Consider the following 26,235-nt stretch of genomic DNA (forward strand, 5'->3'; position numbering starts at 1 on the left):
TGACTAAGAGTCTGTGTAGGTTACGGATATCACAGTATCCCAACTTAAAAACAAAAAAAAACAAGAGTAAAGTGTACTTCCAATGACCCAGTAAATTCACTTTCTGAACTCGGAAACACATTATTTAATCAAGTACCTTTGTATTTTCCACATTTCTGTGTGTTCTCATGGGGACTATGAACAGTGGGAACCTCATTTACAAGAACTGATGCAAACGGCTGACGTGGTGAAAACTGACTTGTGCAGGCAAAGTGAAGCAAGATTGGTTAGCAGTACGTAAAGTGACGGGAACCACTTTTGAGTGAGTAGAGCATCAAAAAGCCCCCCAAAATGATGCTTTTGAAGAGAACAAAACAACAATTCACAGAAAGCAGACATGGAACAGGGAGCAGAAAACAGCAGCCAGGGCAGCAACCCCAACACCAGCCAGGATGTCCAGACAGACTTCCGGGGGAAAAGGAAAAGGAAGTGCAACTTCAGTACAGGGGAGAATGACATCTTGATCACATAGTTGACAAATCACGCACATCAGCTCTTTTTGTCCTCTAAATTGCCATTAGGAAAGAAATAGGCCATTTGGCAGTCCATAGTGGCCAAGATCAACAGTGTTTGACAAGCTAAGAGGTCAGTGACCGACTGCAAGAAGCACTGGCATGATTCTAATCACAGGACGAAGGAGAAACTGGCTAAGAACCTGAAGGCAGCCATGCAGACCAGAGGAGGAGGACCCGCGGACCAGGAAGAGCTGGACTCCTTGGTGGCAGCTGTCATTCCATGGTCGTTGGTGGCAGAAGTTCCCAGACAGGACAGTGCTGGCCATGAGGATCATCAAGACCTAATGGCCACAAGGAGCAATAGGGGCAAAAAAGTCATGTTGTGCAGTGCACCAACTATGTCCCTGCGTTCCACTGTGTTGTGTAGTATCTTTCCTCATGTACATTTAAACAACACATAAATGTAGCACTGCCGAGTAACATGTTGCACAGCTCAGTCCAGCTCTGTCAAGTATGTCAATTCCATGTGTGATGTGCCGCATGAGGCCAGGGTCACCTTTGTGTACTGGGACTTGTAGTGGATTGTATAACAGGAGTCACCAGAACTATAAGTTCCACAATACAAATCAAAAAACATGTACTGGAACAACACATCAGGCATGAATAATTGAAGCCTGCCTGACCTGACTGTGACAATGCAGGCCACCTTGCACCATGAGTCTAGTTTGACTAACTTGGGCTCATGCACCCAAATCCAGACTGCAAAGCAATGCAATGGAATGGGCTTTTCAGAGGATAAACTCCTTACCTGAGAGGGGGCTCAGGTATGGGGCATGTATGTGAAGTATCAACACATAGGAAAATATAATCAGCCATGTATATACTCACTAGCATGAAACTACATTGCACGCAGCTGTCGCACCATGTGGGATGAGAGCACACAGTTGTTGCATGTCATGGTGGGGACTACCCAAGTGCATATCATGTAACAATTCAAACTGAGGTGGGGTTGAATGCAAGTGATGCACACCAGAGGACAATGTGTGTTGAAAGAAAACATGGGCCCTAATTAACGGGGAATTGGCATAGGGCACAGCTTTGCGTGACCTCATAGATATGAATCAGAGGCTTGTGCTGCCGAAGCATCAAAAATACTGAAGCTCTCTCAGCACAAGCCTCTTTTAAAAAAGCCCCTGAGTGTGTAAGCCTGGTAGGCCTCTGGTAATGCAGTGCATTGTAGGTGTTACTGAGCACATTAAACTGCCACTGTGTCTGAATGTGGAGACATTGCATAGCAATGAGGTAATTAGGGATGTGTGTATTGCAAGGTAGCCTGACCAAACCACGTGCACTGCTGTGTCTGAGTGCCACACTTGTGTTGCAAGTGGGAAGGAGAGCCTATTGGTGTACTACATTCCACATGTAATGTTGACCTGGGTGAAGGTGTAGCACGTGGCAGGAGTGCGTCAGTCTTACCATGCCACATATGTCAAAGTATGATGATGTGAAACTGGAATTTGTGAAGTGTCAGAATGAAACAGAGTCCCTCCACAAAGGGCAGGATTCAGGGATGTTTGGAGGGTGAGGTGTATGGTCCTAGAAGTGCGGCAAACCTGGGTAGGTGCATGTCACCACTTCCAGCACTACTATCATATGAGATACAGCTTGACCCATTGCCCTCAAATACAGGCAGCCATGTCAATCAATAGGATATGTACATGCATATTGTTGGTGTCGTAGTCATATGAGAGTCAATGTATGAACTAAGTTTCAGCAGTGCGTGACAGTAAGTTGAGTACCTGGGACTAAATGAAGATTGCCAGAGAAGACCTGTATATCTACAAGTGTGCAGTCATGAGTAAAACAATTTGTGATACTCTATTGATAACTAACTCTGGCAATGATGACAAGGGGAGAGCTTCAGTGCTAGCAATCAAACTAGTTTGACAGTGCCCATCCTCTCAGAGTTGGTACACAGTGCCCACTATCCACACCTATGAAGCTGAAATGAGTATGCACAAATAGTAAACCCAAGGCGAGTACATACCCTCACACATACCTCCAGTGTGGAAAGGTTGTCAGCTGTGTAAAGGTGAAAATCTAACATTTGGACATGTGAAAGCACATTGTGCATGCAAAATAGCACAACAAGGCAGAGGGCTGTGGTGTACTCTGAAAGGCAGACTGCTGGATCAAATCAAATACATGACCAAACCCACATCACCTTCCCAGGAGCTGTGGGGTGAGTAGTTGCCACAGGGAATGCAGGCACCCTGAGGACTTGCACCAATGTGCATAGTAGTGGTATACATGTCTGAAATCACAGTCAGTATAGCTATCATGTAAGAGTTAGGTAATCACCAAGGCAGATGAATCCTTTACCTCACCTTACCTATACAGGCATGGCAGCCCAGCCAGCGACGTAACTGTGTTGTAATGTGTGTCATGAGAGGAAAATACCTTTTTTTTATCACATTGATCATGTGAACAATGCTGAGATACTGACATCTCAAAGGCAAAAACAGTGCAACTAGGCCCCAATTACTGTGAGTAATATATGTCCTACGCATTAATGTAGAACTGAAAGTGAATGATCATAAAGTCTGTATGACAGCCAGATAACTCATGTCAACGTCTAACAATGATCACCATTAGTATATTTCTATTCCATTGCAGAGGGAGAAATAACATCTCCTGACCAGCTGACTGTCCCGGATGAGGAACTGCTGAGGATGACAGCCTGCCAACTCTGGACCAAGACACCCTCCTGGAAATCCTGGCCTCCTTGGATTCACCCTCTCCGCTCATGGGAAGGACCGACAATGTCAGAGGGTCTCCAGAGGATCCACCTACCACTAGACAAACCCAATCTGCCAGCCAAAGCCCAGGCCTGGACTCGAGTAACCCTAAGTCCGATTCTAATGGTGTGTGGCAGGAGTCCAGTGGCAGCTGGTAGATGAGTTGTGGGCGGGGATGGAGACCATGGTGTGCACCCTAGAGGGAGTCCCTAGGTGCCTCAGTCCCAATAAACGGGAGAAATATGAAGCAGAAGTTATTTGCCAACTTGCTAATGAAAAACATTACAGGATACACCAACGAGGTAAAGAAAATTGTGTAAAAGAATTGAAATACAGTGAAGGGATTAGATGCATTAAAAACTCCTCCAGTGTTTGCCCTTAAGAAGAACAAGAGCATCAAAGACAAATTAGTCAGAGATGATACTCTAATAAAATCTGGCCCATCCAATTTGAGAACAATGCTATCACTACCCCCGATTAAAGGCCATCGAAGATGTGGTAATTGTACTTCTTATTCAACGACGATTGAAGGAATCCAATTCTCCTACAACAATAAAATTGTGAAACACGAAGAGTTCACAAATTCTAATACCCAAAATGTAATTTATTGTGTTGTATGCCCGTGCTCTAAAGCATACATAGGAAAAACTTCCCAACAAATAAAGAAACGGATAACACAACACCGTTCCAGAATTCGATGCCAAGTGATGAATGCACCTATGGTTCAACACTGTATTGAAAATGGGCATGGTCCCAATGACATCAAATGGACAGTACTGAAACATGTTATAGGTAATAACAAGGAGAATCTACTCTCTCTCCTTGAAGCAAAAACAATCATGTATTTGGGAACCATAGAAAATGGCTTAAATGATATAAATGAGATTATGTACTGTACTCAGTAAATGGACACTTAAAATGAATAACTGAAATGGGAAATAAGGCAGTATATACAAAGTTTGGAGAGCGGAGAGTTAAATGCATGGAAGATTACAGGTCGATGATTCTTGAAAAATAAGTTATTTTAATACTATAATCGTCTTATTTGAAAACATACGCACTAAAGAAGAATTTACAGCTCCAAAAACTAAATTGGAAATTTTTCGACAAGCAAGCAACACTTATTTACATCAAAAAATTAAAGGAGAAAGATGTAACATAATATACACTGAAGTGAGGTAAAGGGCGCTTTAAGACCAGCACAATTATCAACACACGCGTCACCAAGACCACCAACAGGATATTCCTGTATCCAGGAAGTCAGGCACCAGCAGGCATTGAATGCCGACAACACGTCACGAATCACGCAATGACGCCTACGAACAACAATAAAGAACCCGCCGTGCGGAAGTCGACGTTCCTGTAGATCGAAGCGAACAGAAGAATACGCGGAAACTTTGTGAGCCTGTAAGACAGCCTGTCGGCATTTCTGTAGACTGAAGCAAACAGAAGAATATGCGGAAAATTTGCGAGCCTACAAGTCAGCCTGGATAAGAGCATAATCACCAATTCATGGTATTTTCGGTAATACGAATACATAACGTGCACATGAGGAAAGCATGGTACTTTTAAAACTACAACTAACAACATGAACGGTCACATCAGGGAAAAGACGAAATGTTTTGCTGTACAAACGTCTTGGCAAGGACATAGTAATCTTTTATTAGAGAGCATGCAGCATGAGTATGCTACAATTAAAAGTCGGACATGACTTCCACTGGGTGTAAATCTTAATGAACTGTACGTCTTTATTAACAATCGAGGCTAAATACTTCTTATCTGTTGCTTGTTTTCTTTCCACTCTCTTTAAAAAAATCCACGAGAGGTGAAATAAGGGCGCTTACACTTGAGGCCTAATATAAACCTCTGCTCCTTTCCATTATAAAATTGCAGCCTAATAACTCTCTTATCAATTTGAAAATTGATAGTTACATGCTCCGCTTTCTCTATTTTGTCTCTGCCTTTTCATTTTGGCGGTACAGTGAAAAGTGAATACAAGGACTGAATACTTAAGAGTAAAAGATCGAAACAATTATCTTTTGGTCACCGACTTTGGGACCCCATTTTGGCTCAGACTAACACAGAAATTGGTATGTAATGACATTTTCTCTTTTAACAAACTTTGAGAAAATGTTTTGCACTTTCAAATTTAGACAATTTTACTAAGTAGATTCACATTAGTTTAATTTAGGAAAGCTGTGATGTCCTACTTGAATAAATGAATATCGCCCCGATGAATACCTTCACTCAAACCTAACTTTGGTCCACTGTTGAAGGTTGAAACACGTCGGCTATTACGTTCTCGGAAGTCAAGAGTACCCACATATGTGAACGACTGCACAGATTAGTGCTAAATCTGGACTTGAGTGAACAAGTCGAGATCCCGAGGTTTTGATTAGTACTCTGTCTCCCTTTAGGACCTGAAAATCTTTGCTGCAAGCGAGGGCTAAGTCAGATTCGGTTCCCATTGTCATATAAGTGTCTCGTAGGACAAACATTTTTTGTTTTTTCTTTTTTGTATATTGTCACTTGGTTAATTGTATGTATGGTGGAAAGATACAAATTGAAGAGTTTGATCTATGTTATGTACTAAGGTCTTTTTAATAAGAAGATTTGTCATGTTCGTATTTTGTAAATAATATCATATGTGTTTTATATGTTTTTGAAAATGTTAATTAGGAGCATGTATATAAAACAGTAATAAGGAGAATAATTCGTTGAACAGCAAAAATGGAAGTCTTCAAAAAAAGTAATTCAAGCCCAGAGTTAATAAATATGACTTCTGAAGGCATATAAAAAAGTGTTGGTTAATCAATGGTGGGAGAGGTATCTTTTGTTTGATTTATTCAGTCCCAATAAGAGCATATCTGAGGCAATAAGAGGCACCTACCCTCTTCCTCATGGATTTGATCAGTCCCTGGCTAACATCGTCTGTGTCATGCGGAAGAGGCATGAATAACTGACCTGTCAAAGTGGCACAAGGGAGGTAGAGAAGAAGCCAGACTCCTACATAACAACAATGGGTGCCTTACACTGCGATGTTGTCATCGTGCTGGCAAGCCACCAGACCCTTCTCAGAACTATGCTGCCTTCCTTGCTGGCACAGACAAATGCTACTGGGGACAGGGGATTCTCATCTTCTGCCCCTGATGTGTGTGTGCCTCAGAAGCATCCTGCACCAACAACAGACCTCTCTAAGAGGCAGCACACACATCAGAGGAGGAGATGTTGACTCCAACATTTTCCACCGAGGAGCTGCCCAACAACATTAGTCTGTGACACTTGGTCAGTTTCTCATAGGACCTGCATTTATGGTCATGCCAGTGCACTGGTACTGTCCCCTATTTGTTTTTCCACATGTTTATCTTGCCTATATATCCCCATGGACCCTGTCTGGACATCCATTGGCTCTGAAATAAAGTTGGGGTTATTGCTGCAAGAACTGCTACTGTGATCCTTCATATTTACACAGATGTAAATAAATGCACTATCTTCAACCTGTGTGGGGTATGTCAGCTGATGATTGGAGTAAGTACACAATGTTGGATATACAGACTCTAAGGACAATACCTACTATCTAATGGGAATTGTGTTTCATAGACCCATCGAAAAGTCTGCATAGCCCACAGGAAATAGTTAATATGAACCCTATGTGCATCTAAACTATCAAGTAGTTACCCAAAGTCACATGCATGAAGTACAAGAATTAGCAATCAGTCAATGGTAAGGCTGAATGAAGTTTTACCCTAGGTGGGGCTACTTCCATGGATACTAGCCACCAAACAACACTGATTTCACAATAACATGGCAGAAGGGAGAATGAGAATGTATAAGTGGCTGTCATCAGTGCATGACCCAACACATCCTTGATTATTCACAATGGTTTGACATTACATCCATACAATGCATTTAGCATCACTTACAATCACAGTGCAGCTGTAGCTAAATACCAGCCTTGGACTGTGAGCCCATTCACAGCAAGAGTATCCCTTACAGTGCACAGTCATGTTTGAAGATCCTTTAAGTGACTCTGCTGCAAACTTAACAGAATCTTCTCCATAGGTGTTTCACCTAGGTATACATGTATACAAACCCTGCCTAGAGATTCAGCAGCATGTGATTAACACAACCAATGCATATATGACAACTCCTATGCAGTTAGCCATTAAGCAGTTCTGAAAGTGTAACTTATTCTTTGTTACAATCATTATGAAACTATACAAATCCAAAACAAACTACACTACACTAACTAACTTATCCTATCTAAATTAGGCCTCAACTAACCTATGCTAACTAACCTACACTACCTTAACCTTAACTTAAAACCATCTTAACCTACTTAACCTTGACCTATGCTACTCTAATTATTTGTCCTCATTTATAGATAAGTGAGAAGTCTTTAAGCAAGCCAATGGTTTATTCTTCGATCCCTGGACGGAGATAATGGTGCAGTCTGATTATTTGGACACTTGGGCATCCGGCGAAATCAGCTGCCAAGATCCTAGGGAGGGTATATAGAGAAGGAAGGGAAATCCGCCTCCACAAGATGATACCTCTTCCTCAAATCTCACTTATATTATAATCATTGGACTTTATAAGTATTGTGACTTTTCAGGATATTATATTATCAAAATTATTAACCCAGTCGTCCCAGGTCCCCCATATTCTAATTCTTTTTCTTGAGGAGCTAGCAAGATCCAGTCTATGAATTAGTTTCACCGAAGCGACCCAATCTAATATTACTGGGGGTTGAGAGGAGATCCATTTTAAACAAATTATCCTACTTGCAAGAAGAATTAACAAAATTAGAAGGGAAATTGTGAATTAGAGAGATTTTAGCTGGTACTCTCCTCTGGAAAGACCCCAAAAATAACCAAAATCAGGCTTACCTTGATCTCTTGCCCCAAGACCTCCGAGAGAGTCTTACTGATATTGTGCCAGAAGCCCTGGATAGGAGAACACTGCCAGAAGATGTGCAAGTCATCTGCATCATCAGAGGCACACTTCAAACAAACCTTCTGTTGTTCACCTCCCAATTTTGAGAGTTTCTTCGGGGTCAAATATGCCCTATGGAGTGTGAACCTATGATTTCTCTTAAGATGGGTGACTTTAACCACATTCCATAAAGTACTCATCGATACTTGCCATAAGTATGTTACGTTGGTCGAAGGCAGGTCTCTTCTCCAGGATTCCTCCAAGGGAACTAATGGTGGCTACCCCTTAACCAGAAGCCAATACCATTTGGAGACCTCTTTATGTTGATGGAGGGGGCCTCGTAGGATATTTTCATGTTCTTTATTTACTTCTCCCTCTTTATCTAACTGAGCAGCCCATCTAGACAGCTGATAATACTTAAATCTTGAAAGTCTTTGATGTGTGATGTTGTAAAGTAATTCCCATGGAAGAAGTTTATACTCTTGAAGCAGTTGACCTCATTTCAAAATACCTTCTTCCAATAAAGAGGTCGATAGACTATCTTTTATGCAGGCGGGAGTGCCTGGGGAGTTCCAAATAGGGGCCCCTGCACAATAATATGGAATCTTCAGGATCTTCCTAGTATGATACCAAACTTCACAAGCAGATCTTAAAACCTTAAGTTTGATTATTTTTAAATATTTTGGGTGCCCAAACTTAAACAAACAGCCATCGTCGCCCTGAGGAATATTTTTGGACATTGCTAGAAGCAGGGGAGGGAAACAGGAAGAGTTAAACAGGAGGGTCCTTACATTCTTTAATTGAAAGGCATAACAATAAAAATGGAAGTCAGGACTAGCTATATCCCCTCTAACTTTGCACATCGCAACTACCTCCATGTAATCCTCACCTCTTTGTTGGACCAGAGAAAGCTATTTATAAGCCCGTGCAAATCTTTCAAAGAAGAGTGATCAAAGGATAAAGGGATCGTGTCACAAATGAAAGTAAATTTCGTCAGGATTGACATTTGATCACAATGGAGCAACCCAGAATAGACATTGGAAGATCGCTCCAAGATCTTAATAAAGCAACTGCCTTTTTCCTTTTTAAATCGAGATTTACTTGGACTAATTTAGAAATATTTTGTGTAATTTGTTTGCCTAATTATCGGATTTGCTGTTTAACTGTCACGTTACTCGGTGGTGTGCTCCATGACATAATTTCTGTCTTTTGGGCGTTAATTAGGTAACCTGAGACCCTCCCAAAACTTGACAGGATTTTCTCCGGGCAGGGCAAGATAGCAGGGTAGTCCCTAGAGAAAACCATCAAACCGTCCACGTATACGCAACTTTTTTTCCCATCCCTCCCATCCAAACGAGGCAAAGATATGACTATCCCTAATAATGCAGGCCAAGGGTTCTATATATAGGTCGAACAATAAGGAGGAAAGGGGGCACCCCTGTCTCGTCCCCCGCTCCAACTTAATTGACTTAAACAGGTTACCATTAGCCCTTTGTGTGTTCATGACGAGCTGGACTCGTCATGGCACACAGTCGTCGTGTGCTCATGACGAGTCCAGCTCATCATTACACCCACCCACGGGGGAAGCGCTGGTGCTCCCCCGTGGGCGGTCGATCTGGGTTTAGTTATCAGGGAAGGCGGGGGAAGACCTTCCCCTGCCACCCCCTCCGCATCATCAATGACGTCAGCGCGCAAGGCGCGCTGACGTCATTGGAGGTTTCCCTTTCATTACCGACGCGCAGGAAGCCCTTTGCTTCCTGCGCATCGGTGAAGAAAGAGGTACGTTTGGGGCTGGGGAGGGGGGGATTTTTTCAAAAGAGACATTGAGGGTAAGGAAAGGGTTTTCCTTTCCCTTGATGCCTCTTTTGTGCATTCCTGCTGCACGATTGTGCGATCGTGCAGCAGGAATGCCCACAAGACGCCAGGGATTTTTTTTTTTTAAATGGCTAATTCTGTACTGTTTGGGGGGAGCGGCCCCCTAGGCAAGGGTCGCTCCCCCTTTTGGGGTGCAGACATTTAAAAAAAACAAAAATTGGCCCACTGCCCATTTAAAAAACAAAAAAAAACAATGCACAGTGCAGGTTGATTTTTTAGACTTCAAGTGCTGCCCTGCCATATCCTGGGGGGGGTTTAGGCACTTTGTGATGGCTAATCTGGTGAGCAAGTGGGTTCAGATGGGGTTTTAGGAGTTGTTGCCTCCTGTAGAAGATGCATGCTGTCTCTGTAGTTAACCTGGCATCATGGCTAGCACTGCATGTGATCTGGGCACACACAGATGCAGAGCCGGCTTGCCATAAATGGGCCTTTGGTGTGCTTCTGACATGCCCTCCGTACATGCCAACTCTATGGACGTGCAACTGTTTCCTTAAAGAAATGTAGTGGGGAGTGGCCCCTTGGGCAAGGGTCACTCCCCTTTGGGGGCCCTTTTTTTTAGGCAGTGTATGTTTGTTTTGTTTGGGGGAGCGGCCCCTTAGGCAAGGGTTGCTCCCCTTATGGGGGTATATTTTAGGCTTTGTCTGCCTCCCTTGGGGTGGGTAGATTTTCTTTATAAAAAAAAAAAATGCCCACTGGACCACCAGGGAGTGTTTAGTGGGGAGTGGCCCCTTGGGCAAGGGTCACTCCCCTTTGGGGGCTTATGATTTTGGCTGTCTGCCCCCATGGGCGGGGCACATTTTGCCATTTTTAGGTCGAGCATTTGAGACCTCTTGTATATACTTTAGTATATACTTATATGCTATTATGGTTTCTGGGCTTTGGAGATCAGCCCTAGGACTTGTCTGCTTCCGCTTAGGGACTTTTTTTTCTGATCAACGGACTCTATTTAACTTTCTTGATAGAAAACGACCAGCAGAGGTCAGTAAAATACCAGAATCACTTCAACATTCTCTAGTTTTCAGTCCATAGAAATTGTCTTCCACGAGCACCCATAGACAATAATATTTTTTGTTAAATCTTGTATTTTCAGTTATATGACCACCGAAGGCCCAGATTTTATATTAAAAACAGACCTTTGGACTATACCATTTCCCGCTGAAAGGCAATATTTCTCCCCGTGTGTTCCAATACTTGGCGTGTCACGCAGTTTGGTGCTTGCTTCCCTCCATGTCAAAGAACAGCAGATGTTTTAGGGCGCAGGCAAATGTGCTGCATAGCTAAGTACATATAAGGTCCCAAACTGAGACCGATTGCATTGCAAATGGTTGTTTAATGTAGGGCCCACTAGGCCACCAGGGAGTTATTTGTGGAGAGTGACCCCTTGGGCAAGGGTCACTCTCCTTTGGGGTCAATATTTGTGGCTGTGTCTGCCTCGCAGGGGTCCAGATCGCCCTTTTTAAAAAAAAATTGGGCCCACTAGACCACCAGGGATTTTTTTGTGGGGCGTGGCCCCTTGGGCAAGGGTTGCTCCCATTTGGTGAGCATTAATTTGACTGTTTCTGCCACCCTGAGGGGCAGATCGGCTGATTTGTTTTTTTGTAGGGCCACTGGGCCACCCGGGTTTTTTTTATGTTGGGGAGCGGCCCCTTGGACAAGGATCGCTCCCCTTCATGGGAGGATGATTGTGGTCATTTCTGCCCAATTTGGGTGGCAGAATAGCAGTATGTTTTTAGGCCCATCTGCCCCCAAGGGGGGCAGAAGCCCCTACACACCTGTTTTTTTTTTTGTGTTTGGGAGTGGCCTCAAGGGCAAGGGTTGCTCCCCTTTTACGGGGGTGAATATTTTATTTATACTCTTACGCCCACCAACCCTTTAGCTTGGCTGGTGGATTGTGTGTGGACTGGTGCATTATTTTGCATATGTGATTGTAATGTTTTTTTCTCCTTTTTATTCTAGTGTAAAGCTTTTGATTCCTGTTTGCGATTTCGATAGTGGTGTTCTGCAGTTTTGCGCAGTTGCAGATTTTTGGTAAGAAAAACATTTTTGTTGTATTTTCTCCAAATGAGTATTTTTGTCATGTATGAATGAATTTTTTTGTAAGTGGTGTCATAAGGGCAGCTTATTTAGTTAGTGGTTTGTGCATGGAATTCTTTGCGATGTGTTTTGCATTGTCTTATGTGTAATTTTCTTTTCTCTTTCTTTTTTAGTGGGATATTGTTGATCCATACTGTGTCTGTGCAGAGTAGGTGGTGGTGAATGTAGCTGCTTCTGGCAAGTGAGTGGTATAGTTTTGGTGTATATAGGTATTTCTGATAAAGTAGCATTTTTTTATTACTTATTTTACAAAGTGTTTGTTGTTGTTGACAGTGCGTCTGAGGGAGAGGAGGGAGGGGAAGATTCAGGCAGTGAGTTTTCTTTCCACATGGAATCATCGGATGATGAAGGTACTCTCAGTGCAGATGAAGCTACTCTCAGTGCCGATGAAGTGCCTGTTTTAGAGGAGGATACGGCTATGCCGATGGTGCACGAGGCATCTGGATTGCAGCCTGAGGCTGCTAGACTTCCTACTGGAAGTGCTGGACTCTGTGTTGATCCAAACATGGTGTTGCCTGCCTTTAGTGGTGATGCAGGGTGTAGAGTGGATTGTGAACATTTTTTGCCTATACAATTTTTCAGTTGTTTATGGATGATGTGTTTTTGGGTGAGATTGTTGAGCAGACTAATTTTTATGCTGAACAGTATTTGAGGGACAACAGTGACAAACTTAGGCCCCACTCTAGAGCTACCCGGTGGATTCCCACAAATTTGGAAGAGTTGAAGAAGTTTTTGGGTTTGACTTTATTGATGTGTTTATTAAGGAAGCTGTTCATGGCTTCATATTGGTCTACCAGTCCCTTGATGGCAACAGCCATATTTTCTGCAGTTATGACTTGTGATCGGTATTTACTTTTGCTACGGATGCTGCATTTTGTTGATAATTCTTTGGCGTCGCCACAAGATCACCCTGAATGTGACCGTCTTTTTAAGATTCGGCCTGTTCTTGATCACTTTGTAGATCGATTTCTAGAGATCTATACTCCAGGGATAGAAATATCTATTGATGAGTCTTTGGTCTTGTTCAAGGGCCGTTTGGTTTTTAGGCAGTACATCCCTAGCAAGAGGGCACGCTATGGAATTAAGCTGTATATGTTGTCTGAAAATAGGACAGGATATGTTTTTAATTTCCGTGTGTACACTGGTAGGGATTCCACTATTGACCCCCCTGGTTGTCTGTCCACTTTTGGAGTTTCTGAGAAAATTGTGTGGGATCTTGCTAGAGGACTGTTTAACAGAGGCCACCATTTGTACCTTGATAACTTCTACACTGCTGTGCAATTGTTTAAGGAATTGTTAAAAGTGGACACTTTTGATTGTGGCACAATCCGCTCTAACCGTAAAGGTTATCCAAAAGAGCTTGTTTGCAGAAAACTTCAGAGGGGACCGTGCAGTTCCCTGCGTAGTGATGAGCTACTAGCTGTGAAATTTGTGGACAGGAGGGATGTGTACATGCTGACTACCATCCATGATGAGAGTACTTCACCTGTGGCTGTTTGGGGTCAGATTTCTGAAGTGCGCAAACCTGTATGCATTTTAGACTACAATAAGCACATGGGTGGTGTTGATAGAGTAGATCAGAGGTTGGAACCTTACACTGCTATTCGTAAGGCTTACATTTGGTATAAGAAGTTGGCCATCCATCTCTTTAATTTAGCAACTTTCAATGCTTTTGTTGTGTTCAAGGAGTGTTCTCCTGCATCAAAGTTGACTTTTGTTCAGTTTCAGCAATCTGTGATAGGCAGCCTTGTTGTTGTGGAACAGGTAAGTGTTCCTAGAGTTGGAGTTGTGGAGGATGTGGCTCGATTGAAAGATCGCCACTTTCCTGATTTCATTCCTCCTACATCCTCAAAAGACTTTCCCACAAGGAGATGTAGAGTCTGTTGGCAAAGAGGTACGCGGAAGGAGACTCGTATGTACTGCCCCGAGTGTCCTTCTAACCCTGGGCTGTGTGTCCCTGCTTGTTTTAGAGCGTACCACACGCAAAATAATTTTTGGGAGCATCCATGAGTGGTAAAGTGAACTTCCTGGTCTGTATTCTTTAAAAAATGTGATTGTTTCAAGGTTGGCATTAGTGCAATGTATTTAGTTTCAGATTTTGTGTTAGTAGATTTGTATCTATTTGCAATTTGTTTTTGCTTTTATTTTTGTCTAAAAAAAATCCTAAATGTGATGGCGGTGTGTGTAGGCTGGCGCTTGGCTGGTGGTGTGCGTGGACTGGTGCTTGGCTGGTGGTGTGCGTGGACTGGCGCTTGGCTGGTGGTGTGCATGGACTGGTGCTTGGCTGGTGGTGTGCGTGGACTGGCACTTGGCTGGAGGTGTGCATGGATTGGCGCTTGGCTGGCAGTGTGTGTTGATTGGTGCTTGGCTGGCACTGTGCGTGGATTGGCGCTTGGCTGGCGGTGTGTGTGGACTGGTGTTTGGCTAGCAGTGTGTGTGGACTGGCGCTCGGCTGGCAGTGTGTGAGTAGTGACTTGCTGCTGGTCACTACACACACTGCTAGCTGAGTGCCACTCCACACAATCCATCAGCTTGTGTGGTTGCTGTGTCAGGAATGTGGGCGTGTGAAAGTGATGGGCCCATGAATGACGCTGTCTGCTGGTGTGAGTGTTGTAATGTGATGGGCCCGCGGCTGGCGGTGTGAATGGTTTTGTATGTGTCACACATATGAAAGGTGTATGAATGGCCTGTAAAGAGGTTGGTGCCTTGTCGTGGCTTTACAACTCACGAGCTGTGAGTCAATGGTTCAGTTTCTCGCCCTTTCAATTATTAACAGGGCATTTCATTTTTGTGAAATCACTTGCTAATACAATTGTATATACTGAACCATCACTCACCCTCGTGCCAAATCCAACCAGTATGTGTGTGTGCTTGAGGATTAGATGGCTGTGCAGTAATATTTGTCTTTCTGAAGCAGGGTGTACCTTGTCCCTTTTTGTGAATGTTGTAATGTGTTCTTTTTGTGCCTGGTGGTGTGAATGGTCTTGTGTGTATCACGTATGAAAGGTGTGTGAATGGCCTGTAAAGCGGTTGGTGCCTTGCCGTGGCTTTATAGCTCACGAGAAGCGAGTCACTGGTTCGGTTTTTAATTATTGACAGGGCATTTCATTTTTGTGAAATCTCTTGTTAATAAAATGTTATATACTGAACCATCACTCGCCCTTGTGCCAAATCCAACCAGTATGTGTGTGTGTTTGAGGAATAGATGGCTGTGCAGGAATCTTTGTCTTTTTAGACTCTCTGCCAAGGTGTACATTCCATCTAAGAATAACCTACCAACTGTAGATATTGTCATAAACCCATGGGAGTTCATGGTGATGTCTCTCTTGTAAATTCCAACAAGTTATTTTATCCACAATGTCCTGCAAACCTCAAAATGTCTGTCACATTTTCCTTGCAATATTGTGCCGAAATTCTCATGCTGTAGAAATAAACAACTAATTATGTCAAAACTATCTTGTTTTTGGAAGGGGGGTCACCTGGGTTTTTGGCCCCGTGCCATCTAGGGAAACCTACCAAACCCATACATTTCTGAAGAGTAGACACTCGGGGGCTTCCAGAGAGGTATGGCTTGCATGGATCCCCCAACGTTTCCTTGCCCAGAATCCCCTGCAAACATCAATTTTAGCTGAAAAAATCACTTATTTCACACATTTTTGTGTGGGAAAGTTGTGGCATCACCAGTCTCACACAAATTTCCCACCACCCAGCGTTCCCCCAGGTCTCCCAGTAAAAATGGTGCCTCACTTGTGTGGGAGGCCCAAGTACCCGCGACAGGCAAGGGCCCAAAACGTAGTGAGGCGACATCAACATTGCCTATCAAAAAAATGTTTTACCTCCCTGGAAGCCCCCGGGTGTCTAGTTTTCAGAAATGTGTGAGTTTGGTAGGTTTCCCTAGGTGCCGGCAGAGCTAGGGTTCAAAAACGACAGCTAGGCACTTTGCCAAAAAGGGGTCATTTTTCACTGCAAAATTGAGGTGTGACCACATTGCGTTTTGCGCCATTTCCTGTCGCGGGCACCAGGCCGACCCACACAAGTGAGGTACCATTTTTCTTATAAGACTTTGGGGAACGCGGGTGGGTGGAAATGTGTGGATCCACGCAGATTCCAGAACTTTACACCACAGAAATGTGGGGAAAATTTGTTTTTTTTTACAATATTTTAGGTTTGCAAGGGATTCTGGGTTACAGACCCTGGTGGGAGGCAGTCAAGTCTCCCGATCCTGGATTCCCCTGGCTGTCTAGTTTTAAAAAATGTATAGGTTTGCTAGGTTTCCCTAGGTGCCGGCAGAGCTAGGGTTCACAAACTACAGCTAGGCACTTTGCCAAAAAAGGGTCATTTTTCACTGCAAAATTGAGGTGTGACCACGTTGCGTTTTGCGCCGTTTCCTGTTGCGGGCACTAGGCCGACCCGCACAAGTGAGGTACCATTTGTCTCGTAAGACTTTGGGGAACGCGGGTGGGTGGAAATGTGTGGATCCATGCAGATTCCAGAACTTTCCACCATAGAAATGTGGGGAAAATTTGTTTTTTTTCTTTGACAATTTTTTAGGTTTGCAAGGGATTCTGGGTAGCAGACCCTGGTGGGAGGCAGTCAAGTCACCCCATCCTGGATTCCCCTGGGTGTCAAGTTTTCAAAAATGTATAGGTTTTCTAGGTTTCCCAAGGGGCCCGCAGAGCTAGGGTTCAAAAACTACAGCTAGGCACTTTGCCAAAAAAGGGTAATTTTTCACTACGAAATTGAGGTGTGACCACGTTGACTTTTGCGCCGTTTCCTGTTGCGGGCTCTAGGTCTACCCACACAAGTGAGGTACCATTTGTCTCGTAAGACTTTGGGGAACGCGGGGTGGGTGGAAATTTGTGGATCCACGCAGATTCCAGAACTTTCCACCACAGAAATGTGGGGAAATTGTGTTTTTTTGGACAATTGTTTAGGTTTGCGAGGGATTCTGGGTAACAGACCCTGGTGGGAGGCAGTCAAGTCACCCCATCCTGGATTCCCTTGTGTGTCTAGTTTTAAAAAATGTTTAGGTTTACTAGGTTTCCTTAGGTGCCGGCAGAGCTAGGGTTCAAAAACTACAGCTGGGCACTTAGCCAAAAAAGGGTAATTTTTTCACTGCGAAATTGAGGTGTGACCATGTTGCGTTTTGCGCCGTTTCCTGTCGCGGACACTAGGCCGACCCACACAAGTGAGGTACCATTTTTCTCGGAAGACTTTGGGGAACGCGGGGTGGGTGGAAATTTGTGGATCTACGCAGATTCCAGAACTTTTCACCACAGAAATGTTTAGGAAATGTGTTTTTTTTGACAATTTTATAGGTTTGCAAGGGATTCTGGGTAACAGAACCTGGTGGAAGGCTGTCAAGTCACCCCATCCTGGATTCCCCTGGGTGTTTAGTTTTAAAGAATGTATAGGTTTGCTACGTTTCCCTAGGTGCGGGCAGAGCTAGTGTTCAAAAACTACAGCTAGACACTTCGCAAAAAAGGGTAAATTTTCATTGTGAAAATGTGGTGTGTTCACGTTGGGTTTTGAGACATTTCCTGTCGTGGACACTATGCCTACCCACACAAGTGAGGTACCATTTTTATCGGAAGACTTAGGGTAATTCAGATTTGTAAAGCAACTGTTATTGCCTATTGATTTTTGATGCATTTCTGCCTTCCAAATGAAAGACATTGTGTAAAAAAGAAGTCATTTTGAAAAATGACCGATAATTCTCACGCTAGTATGAGTATTCCCAATTTCGAAAATGTGCAAATATGTACTGTTTCTAAACTCTATAATTTGTTCCCATTTCATAAATACATAAGTGTCTTTCATACCTATTTTTCCATGTATAGATTTTCCCACAATAATTGCAATATACCCGGAACATATTAAAAAACCATTGCAAATTGCTGCTCAGTTTGTGACTCTGGGTTCATCAGGTTCTTGGTGAACCTACAAGTCCTATATATCCCCACAACCAGGAAGGTCCAGTGGATGTAACGGTATATTGCTTTCAAAGAGCTGTCATAATTAGAAGAAGTTACAGGTGAAAACGTTGACACAAAAGGCTGTTTTTTTACAACTAATTTTCAATTTTTCCTATATTTAACTGTTAGTTTCTATAAAGAAACCTTGATGGATCTACACAAATGACCCCTTGCTGAATTCAGAATTTTATCTACTTTTCTGAAAGGTATAGGTTTCCAGGATCCATTACTGCTTTCACACCCATTTCTACCATTAACTGGAAGGTGGTTGAAAGCACAAAAATAGCAAAAATAGGATATGTCCCAGAAAAATGCCAAAACTGTGTAAAAAATGTTGGTTTTCTGACAAAAGTCTGTCATTCCCTAAAAGCTGGGAAAATGGTGATTTCAGCCTCACAAACCCTTTTTTGATACCATTTGCAGAGAAAAACCCAGACGCTTTGATTTGCAGCCCGTTTTTCCAATTTTTCCCAAAAAACACAAAATGTTGCTGTATTTCTGGGACCCCTCAGGGGAATCCACAAACCCTTAGAATCCCCATGAAGTTGGAAGAAAAGGACGCAAATTTGGTGTGGATACCTTATGTGGTCAAAAAGTTACAGAGGCCTAAGCGCGCACTACCCCAAATAGCCCAGAAAAGGCTTAGCACAAGGGGGGAAAAGGCCTAGCAGCGATGGGGTTGACAATGAGTCTGGCAATGGGGGTTTTATAGATGTTACTGATTGCACTAACAAAGTGATCTCCCAGCCCAAACTTTCCAGTCATATAGGTTATAAAAGGCCATTTCACCCTGTCAAATGCCTTGGCTGCATCAAATGCAAAGATCATGAGGGGTAGTTTATTAGTGGAGGCTAACTCATTACAGGGTTCAACGTCCCTGCTAGAATTTGCACAGGGATTTTATAGTCACAATTCAGCAGGGAGATGGGCCTATATGACTCACATTTTATTGGGTCGTTATTTGATTTTCAGATCAAGGACCTAGGGATTGGGTTATTATCTAAGAAGATCCTGTTAAGCAGAATAACAAGGACAGGAGCAGTCTTCTGAATCAGAGCCTTATAAAATTCATTAGGGATACCATCCATACCCGCTGTGCTGCCTTTCTTTAGATGTTTCTTCTCAATCTTGAGTTCTGCCAAAGAAATATTCAGATTCAGTGGACTAGTTTGATTTTCTGTGAGGGATGGTAAAGATATACCCTCAATATATTTTTTTTATTTGAGACTCTGAGACCACTAGGTCCTCTGTATACAAGTCCTGAAAAAAAACTTTAAAAGCCTGTTCTATTTTGAAGTTAATTGAGGAGATCTCAGCTGAGTCTACAATAGTTACCTCTTTAATTAAGTTCCTGGTTTGGTTTATCTCAGACTTCCATGCAAGGAGCTTCCCGCATCCCTCACCACATTCGTAATTAGCTAGGTTGCTAGCTTACCATTTTTTCCTGGTAATGTCATCTAGGTTGTCTATTAGCAACTGTCTCTTGGCTATAACTTCTCTGCTTTCCACCCCACCCAATTGCATATCTTGGTGGGATTTACTTTCATTCCTTGCTCTAGAAATATCATCTTCCAGTTTATGGATCATCATTCTACTCTCCTTAGATTTCTTAGCTGCCAAACTTATTACAATACCTCTGATAAATGCCTTATAGGCATCTCAAATTACCTCCAATGAAGCAGAATCTTTGTTGGTTTAAAAAAAGAATAGTGTTTCTTTCTTCAGCTGCAAAACTATTAGGGGGTCTAGGAGTAGGATTCTGTCAAAAGTCCACTTTTAATTGACACACCTCTCATCATTGGTAGCTCTAGGGCTACAGCAGAGTGATCAGAGAGGTGCTCCGGGACATGCATTACAGAGGTCGTACGATTGAGCAGTCTTATATCCACCAGGAAGAAATCATTTTGGGAAAAGTGCCCGTTATACCTATCAGCCCTAGGGTGGTCTACCCTGTTGTTTTTCCCTTGTCGCCTCTGGGCACCTTACCACTGCTAAACAGTGCTGAGGTGCAGGTGCTCTCTTCTAACAACATGGCTGCCACCGGCCCCTGCTACTGCGGAGTGGCCATTGCATACACACACTAGTGGTTAGGAGCAGGCTGGGACATCTTGATACAGTATCTTTACCATCCCGCCTTTTTGTCCCATAGACAGTTATGTGGAAGCTCCTGGAACCTTCCAGCCCTGGGAGGGATTATGCTTTGCCGCCTTTACAGGAGGGTCACCTGACCTGGGGGTATAAGAGGAAAGGAGGGAAACGGAGCCAGTCAGTTGGGGCACCACTGGACCTGGGGGAACCTCTGCCGGAGCGTAGGTGGTTGGGCCTAGGGGAGAAACCTACACTACTGGGACTGACTGAGTCTAGGCCCTGTTATACCCAAGTTAGATGAGGGACTCTGCCTGCCTGCTGATCTTGCCTGGTGAGGGGGTGATGCAGCGCAGAACCTGGGTAACGAGAATCAGGACAAAACCCCGTACCAAACATCCTCCCTTCGTCACAGACCAAATATCACATTAACACATTCACTCCTACAGTCATTGGTGGGGCCCATAACACCAACATTCACACTTCACTTCTCACTGGCCTGCACTTACAGGAGAGATGAATGTTCCAAGCGCTGACATGAGAGGAATACCTTATAACCTATAGAGAGAAATGTATTTACACATTTATACACTAATATCCTTACCCCTACAGATCGCAATCCTAAACATCAAGATACTCCTCCCACGTGATCAATGGATCATTTAGTTGGATTAGTAAGGTGATTTAGACCAGCTAAAAACACATTTAGTATCTTGATCTTTACCTCCCTCAATAAATGACAAAACGCATTTTCTTGTTTGTCAATATTTGTTTATCTAATTATCGCAAGAATTTAGTTCCATCTATTAAATTGTATTAAACCACAGAACATCATATTTACCTAATCTGACTATTTGTCGTCCTCTAAGTCATCAAATTTAGTCGTCAATCAGTCGGAATTCGAACGTTCTTCATGCAGCACGCTACAGTCCCAAGGATGGTCAAGGACCAGAGACGTGCAAGCATCTATCAGTGCCCATAGATTTTAGGAAGTCCTCAATTCATCAAAGAAATGGGCAGAAATTCAGTCTGTCAAAGATTCAGGAATGCAGCAGTCACGTAGCGTCACCGTCGTCTCCGTCAGCAAAAGGAAAGAGATATAAGGTTTTTTTCTCTCTATTCTACCGTCATTTTTATAATAAAAGTAAAGCCAAAGATGATACATTTTACAAAATTTGGGCTTATCCCATTGGTCGATTGGGATCGTCCGGTGAGGTTTCACACAGTTCAGGAGGTTATGTCATTATACATGATCCATCCGGTTCCTTGTGTCTCTCCATTGTTAGAGTACTTGGCTGGCTTCCCATCGTGACCTTGCTTGGGTACAACGAGAGAAGGGTCATGTTGAGGACATAGAAACGTGTTGTAGCGCAGGCGCACTTCGCCCAAAACCTCGTGGAATGGTGGCCATCACGTCAGTGTACGTAGGCGGCCATCTTTACTTTAGGCCCAAAGGACAACTTAAGCGAAACAAACACAAAAGAGTAATTAATACATAGAAATAATGAATAAAATGTTAAACCCTCACTAATTCCCCTATGTGCTTGTAATTATCTAGCATATAGCGACATTTAAAGCGTTCATATTCACCCATTGATGACATCTGGTGCGACATTACGAAAACGTCACAAAGGCAACATATATCATGCGATATTCTATTTTCTACTGTTAGTATGCGTACATATGTTAATGACAAATTATTTAGCCATGCAAAATGCAAATCCCATGTGTATTTCATACATTAGTAATATTGATTAAACTTCATGCAAACACAGTAATAATATTATAATTAATAGATTATTCTAATTAGTATAAACATGCAGAATAGGGGGGTATGCAAAATTTTGCACTACCCGCTCCATCAGGGGCAACCCAGGGGACCATCTCCAGTGTGCTGCAGGGACCCACCCTGCCTCTGACGCCTGCCAACTCAAACCCCTACTCTCCCCCCAAGAACCTGCAACAGACCCACCATCTACTCGCCCCAAGATAAGCGCTGAGCCATCCAGGCGCTGTAAGGAAGAAGGGGGACTGCCTGCTGTGGGCGCTGCTGAACAGGATCTGCCGGTAAAGCGCTATGCCCACCAAGCGCTAAAGCGCCCGAACTGTGCCCCCCGAGCGCTCTATGATTGGGGCTGCTGTGCCCCTGCCTGTTTAAATTTGCAAGCGCTGGGTAACCTCACAGCGCAATGGCTTCATGACACCCCTGAATTGTTGCAGTGCCTCCCCCCGCCTGCACGTGGGGAGTCCTAAGCGCTGCCAACTCCCAAATCGCAGCCCAAGATTAAGCGGACCTATGACTGTGCCCTTTGCATGCTGTGTCCCCCTCCCAGCGCTGTGAACACTTAGCGCGACGGCCCCACATCACCGATGCAGCCCGGTACCTGTATGCTGGCGCTAGGCTCTGGAAGCGCTCAACTGCCGGGGATCACCACTGCGGCCCGGGCGCTGTGAGAGCGGAGGCGCCGTCTGCGCCGCCATTGTGTGTGCTTTTAGGGGGCGCTGTCACCAGGTGCGCCGTGGGCACGAGAATCACTGCCGCGGCCCCCAGCAACCAGGGCTTCGGCCGCGTCCCCCCCTACGACCTGCATCCGGATTGGCTCCCGGGCGGAGAGGGAAGCCCGGAGCCCTCTGAGAGGTAGCGTGGCGGGCCGGAGCCCCGGGAAGCTTTCTGTCGGCCAAAGAAGTGTTCGGCCCCCCCCGGCGAGGCCCCAGAGGAAGGGTGGAGCGGGCCACCCGGGGGTAGGGGGCGCGAGGTGCTTGCTAGCGCCGGAAGGCCCTGGAACTGACTGCAGGCCTACGGTGAGTGCGGGGAAGCGGGGACTGGCCCGAGACCCCTGTGCTCAAGGTGCACATGGACATACCTCCCTGCTTGGAAAGGGGAGGGGGTTGTGACCGTTAGTGGGAGCTGTGCACAAGTGACATCAACGGGAGCAATACCCTCCGGGGAATGGTGTCTGCCTGACTTTTTCCCCCTCCAGTCTCTTCAGAGGTGTGATTGTCCGGTTCATGTCCTGATGTACTTAAATAAGTTACGGTTACCATGAGGTTGTTGGCGCTGTTGGACCCGGCCTCATAACATGGCTCTACTGGTCCCCACACCACCTAACCTGGTGCCGGCAGACCCAATCCCCCGGCCTCACCAAGCCTTTCCACCAGAACACACGCACTCGACCCGGACATCCTCGTCCATGGCCTCTCTCCTTTCGGCCACCCCGGGCCCGCGTGCCCACTTCATGCACCAAGATGGCCGCCCGGCCCCAGCGCGACCCGGGCCTAGAGGCGCCACTCCGGCTGGAGGACATCACGCTTCCAGGGGTTGAGAGAGGGAGGAGCAGTTTCTATCGCACCTCTGAACTCCCCTGGGACGATGGGTTTCGATCGGCCCTCCGGCCTCCCTGAAGGCTGGCTCCACGCCTGCTGGGTGTCTGGGACTCCTCCCGACCCGGCCCTGAAAGGATCAAAAGACAATGGCAGGAAACCCCGACAAGCGACCCCCAGGTGACAAGACCCCTGCCTGCACAGACTCCGGACATCAAAGAGGGGTCGACCTATAACAAGGGGTGCTCTGGGACTGTCCGGCAGATTCGACGCTGGAACAACGAGAGCCTGCTGACGCGGTCGCGGCTCCTGGAACTTAGAACCACCTGAGCCCTGCTGAGTGACTCGCGGCTCCCTGAAGATCGTAAGACCTCCGAACTTGTACCTGAGCCCTGCTGAGTGACTCGCGGCTCCCTGAAGATCGTAAGACCTCCGAACTGTACCTGAGCCCTGCTGAGTGACTCGCGGCTCCCTGAAGATCGTAAGACCTCCGAACTTGTACCTGAGCCCTGCTGAGTGACTCGCGGCTCCCCGAAGATCGTAAGGCCTCCGAACTTGTACTTGAGCCTGCTGAGTGACTCGCGGCTCCCTGAAGATCGTAAGACCTCCGAACTTGTACCTGAGCCCGCTGAGTGACTCGCGGCTTCCACAGACTCCACTGGTCCCGCCGGACCCCACGACAACCAGCCTACCCCCCAGCTCGAGGATTGTGAGCTGTGCGCCGGGTACATCCTTACCTTGAACCTTTGTGCCAAAGACTGTCCCGCTACCCCCTATCCCTTCCGAGACTCATTGAGCCCGCGCTCTCCTTGTACATATTTGCAGTGCTAACCTGTTTGATAAAGATTGGTTCCTGAACGCACGGTGTGGTGTTTCTGTGTCGTGTGGTGCCCGAAGTACGATCCTCGATACGAGACTTCTCCTCCTGAGGAGTCTCCCGCCAGTGCCCGGCTACGATACTTGAGGGTGGGTCTCAGGGTAGTCAGGACCCCCTTTCCGGGCTCCTCTGAGGTCGCCGTCTAACATTGGTGGCAAGCGACGGGATTCGGGCCCATCACCGAGAGATCGTACTGTGAACGACGGACGCACTACCAACAAAGATGGCAGAAGGAAACACCATGATCCCCGCAGAAATCAACACCAACAGGGTGTTCCAGGTGGAACAACTAGAAGAATACACACACAAAGAACTAAAGCAATTCTGCAAAGAACTTAGAATCGCTACCACCGGTCTCAACACCAAGGAAGATTTGCAGAAAGCACTGAAAGCCTGGGTGGATACCGGGGCCTCCCGCCCGGAGGACGCGGGGGAGCGCCCCGACGAGGCCGAACCCCCCCAAGGCAAAAGCAGCAGCAATCAGGTGCGAAGCATCGTACCAGACGGGGGCCTATCCCCGGAAGAACTCGCGGACAGAGAGAGAAGCCGCAATCACGAACTCGAGTTAGCTAAACTCAAAATCGAAGGCGAATTAAAGTTAGCAGAGAAAAAGCTAGCAGTAGAGCAAATGCGCGTGCAAGGCGAGCTAGAAGAGAAGAAGCTCCAATGGGAACACGAAGGAAGGAAGCTCCAACTGGAGCACGAACGCAGCTTGAAGGAAATCGAACTCAAGGCCAGAAGTGAGGAAGGGAGGCCCCCGGGAAACCGAGAGGCGACCTCCCCAGCGGAGAAGAAGGTCCACATCCCCAAGGATGTGGTCAAGGAATATTATAAAAACGATGACATTCAGCAATGGTTCAGGGCCTACGAGGTCGCCATGACCTCCCATCGGGTCCCGCAGAAGGACTGGGGGGCAGGGTTGTGGGGACGGTTTCTGAGCGAAGGAAGAGACACCCTGCTCGACCTACCCCTCTCTCTGCAGACCTCCTACAGCCACATGAAAGAGGCTCTACTCACAAGGTACGGTCTCACCCCCGAGATGTACCGTCAGCGATTCCGGGACTGCAGGAAAATCCCGGGCACCACCTGGGTAGAATATGTAAACTTTTTTAGTCGGGCCTTCGATGGGTGGGTCAAGGGCAGCAAAGTCACCACCCTTGAGGAACTCACCGACCTCCTATTGTGGGAACACCTGGCTGCGAACTGCTTTGTGGAACTACGCCAGCATCTGCTTGACAGCAAACTCACCGATCCCAGGAAGCTGGCGGTGGAAGCAGACCGCTGGACCAACACCCGGGTCACCCGGGGCATGGTAGGAGAATACCCCCGAGCCAGTCAGGGACCACCCCGCCAGAGAGGAGGGGGGAACCAGGGAGGCCAGAGAGAGTCCCAGCCTAGTCCTCCGAAGACCCAATCTCCACCTTTCCCAGCGCCCCCCCCACCAGTAACCGGTCCCCCCGGGAGACGGGGACACAGGGTAACCGTCACTTGTTTCCGTTGCCAGAAGCCCGGGCACTACGCCAATGACCCAGAGTGCCCCATGGCCACCCAAAACACCCCTGCAAGACAGATAGCCAACGTAGCTCTGGGGGAGGAGGTTGAGGAAACCGGGGAGTGGGAACCCGCAGCCATGGCCCTAGTATCCCTGGGAGATAGGGAGATGGTCCCTGGTAGCCTCCTGCCCTCCAACACGAAGAAATACGGGCAGCTCGTTAAGATCAATGGCCACCAAATAGAGGCCCTGCGGGACACCGGGGCCAGCATCACCGGTGTCCTCAGGC

The 26,235-nt window shown here is 45.8% G+C and overlaps 1 long non-coding RNA gene across 1 annotated transcript in view; it reads left to right on the top strand.

Moving 5' to 3' along the window:
* The first annotated feature begins 4,679 nt into the window (after positions 1–4,679).
* LOC146831420 (uncharacterized) overlaps positions 4,680–26,235 on the top strand; it is a 29,682-nt gene continuing 8,126 nt past the window's right edge. The window contains exon 1 of the long non-coding RNA XR_014961283.1: positions 4,680–4,807. This is a non-coding gene — a long non-coding RNA (uncharacterized LOC146831420). The remainder of the gene's footprint in view (positions 4,808–26,235) is intronic.

The sequence above is a fragment of the Triturus cristatus genome, chromosome 5_1 (assembly GCF_964204655.1).
Source record: "Triturus cristatus chromosome 5_1, aTriCri1.1, whole genome shotgun sequence".
NCBI lineage: Eukaryota > Metazoa > Chordata > Amphibia > Caudata > Salamandridae > Triturus > Triturus cristatus.